The sequence below is a fragment of the Lissotriton vulgaris genome, chromosome 5 (genome assembly GCF_964263255.1).
Source record: "Lissotriton vulgaris chromosome 5, aLisVul1.2, whole genome shotgun sequence".
Taxonomy (NCBI): Eukaryota; Metazoa; Chordata; class Amphibia; order Caudata; family Salamandridae; genus Lissotriton; species Lissotriton vulgaris.
In genome coordinates, this window is record NC_141693.1 from 1,204,898,357 (window position 1) to 1,204,900,764 (window position 2,408).

The 2,408-nt window shown below is 51.7% G+C and overlaps 1 pseudogene; it reads left to right on the forward strand.

The window, feature by feature from the left end:
• Positions 1 to 1,657: 1,657 nt before the first annotated feature.
• Positions 1,658 to 1,817, forward strand: LOC147712273 (signal recognition particle RNA; annotated as a pseudogene).
• The last annotated feature ends 591 nt before the right edge of the window (positions 1,818 to 2,408 follow it).

Below are 2,408 nucleotides of genomic sequence, written 5' to 3' on the forward strand. Positions count from 1 at the left end.
GCCATGAAGTCCTTGAGAACCTTAGGCCGATCTCTCTGCTACCGTATTTGGCTAAGGTGGCCGAGAAGGTGGTAAATATTCAATTGATAGCTCATCTAGAGAAGGCTAATCTTTTACATCCTTCCCAGTCGGGTTTTCGGACAGGGTACTCAACAGAAACTGCTCTGCTGAGAGCTACAGAGACCATAAGACAAGTTGCAGATGCCGGTCACACCATGGCACTGGTAATGCTAGACCTCAGTGCGGCGTTCGACACTGTAGCTCACCTCACCTTGCTGCAGAGTCTGAACAAAGGTGGTGTCGTTGGCTCTGCACTGGGTTGGCTGAAATCCTTTTTAACGGGCCGTAGTTTTCAGGTTCAACGGGGCTCCTTTCAGTCCACGGAGGTAGCGTTAGAACAGGGGGTGCCCCAGGGCTCGGCCCTCAGCCCCACCTTATTCAATTTATACATGGCCCCTTTGGCTGAGGTGGTGCAGGCGTTTGGAGTGGAGTTAGTCTCCTACGCTGACGACACCCAACTGCTTATCTCCCTTTCCCAAGCACATTCGATCGAGGCGTCCAACTTTAAGGCTTGCATGCAGGTGCTGGCCTCTTGGATGAACAAACATTGCCTAAAGCTAAATGGAGCCAAGACCGAGGTGCTTGTGGTTGGAGGAGATAGGCTCAGTTGGATGGATGACTGGTGGCCACAATGTTTGGGCCATACACCTATTCCCTGTAACGAGGCCAAGAATTTGGGGATATGGGTGGACCCTACCCTTTCTTATGAGGGGCACATCGGTCATCTGGTGGGAAAATGCTTTGGGGTTTTAAAAACACTAAACAAAACCTTGGATCTGCTCCCTCTAGAAGCAAGACGCACAATGACCCAGGCTCTGATCACGTCCCGTATGGATTACGGGAATGTTTTATACCTGGGTGCATCGGAAAAAAGTATGGGACGACTACAGGTCCTACAAAATGCGGCTGCCAGGCTAGTTTTAAGACGTCCGAGAAGAGCAGCCTCTAAGCCGGCACTTGCGTCACTTCACTGGTTACCAGTTAGGAAGAGAGTCCTGTTTAAGTCCCTACTAATATGCCATCGTATTCTTTGGAACAGGGCCCCTTCCTACCTGGGTGATCTGGTCACGTGGTATGTGCCAGGCCGAGAGCTACGCTCTGGTGGGATAGGACGGCTTGTAATCCCCCGGATCAAGAAAGCTAGAATGGGGGGTCGTTCTTTCAGAGTTGTGGCTGCTCACAATTGGAATAAACTCCCGGTGGGTCTGAGACTGGAGAGGTCGGAGACTAAGTTTAGAAATCTCCTTAAAACCTATTTGTTTACTATTTAGGGGTGCAGTCAAACGAAAGGGCGCTCTGTGTATGATGACTGGTGGGCTTACTGTTCTCCACAGCGCGGGGACACGCCGGGATGGCGTAACCATGCGCTTTATAAACAACCTTATTATTATTATTATTATTATGGAAGCCGACAGGAACCCACCTTGACTGACGCTACGGACCGGGAGGACGCAGGAGGAGAAACCGAACGTGAAGTCGCGGACCTCGAAGACCCCAGCCGAGAGAGAGCGGACCGTGGAGCCACGACCCAAGAAGAAGCAGAAGTCGGGAGAGGCTTGTGGATTGCTTGAGCTCAGGGGTTCTGGGCTGCACTCAGCTGTGTTGATCAGGTGTCCATGCTATGTTGGGTATCAATATGGTGTTCTAGAGGGCGATCTAGAATTTCAGGTTGTGCAATGAGAGGTGCACCGACCCAGGCTGGAAACAGAGCAGGACAAAGCTTCCGTGCCCATTGGTAGCAGGACAGCACGAAGCGGTATCCGAGGCCCCGAAGCGAGAGACCGTCCCGGAGGTAGCAGCCCAGGAAAAGCCAGGAGGCCACCGTTCCTACGCACCGCCCAGCCACGCGCAGGAAGACGCATGGCTAATCCAGTGATCTGAAAAGCCAGGAGATAGAAGACCAGAAGATGGACATTGGCCCCTTTCCTAAGTTTACTTCATAATTGTCTTAGAGCTAAATTCACTGTGCCTAAATAAAAACAGTTACTGAGCACTTCAGTGTTGGCTCCTTCCCTCCTTGTGAACCTGAAAGGTTACAAGGACCCAAAATGTTGTCTGGTGTGTTTGGAGAAAGCAAAAATGGACATGGAGCAGTAAACTTGTCAACATGAAATGCAAGTGGTTGTGATAGTGGGCTAAAGGACGGTGTTCCATCGAAACCTATCAATGTAATAGATAACCAGACAGGGGAGCCCTTGGAACCAAGGGGCTGATTAGGATAGAGGATTTTCCGCATCCTCCGGGCCGGCGGAAGCCACCGCCGGCCCGGAGGATGCGGAAAATCCTCTGCGGACCCACCAAAGACCCACCGCCACATTAGGATGGCTGGTGGGTCCTGGTTTCAGTCC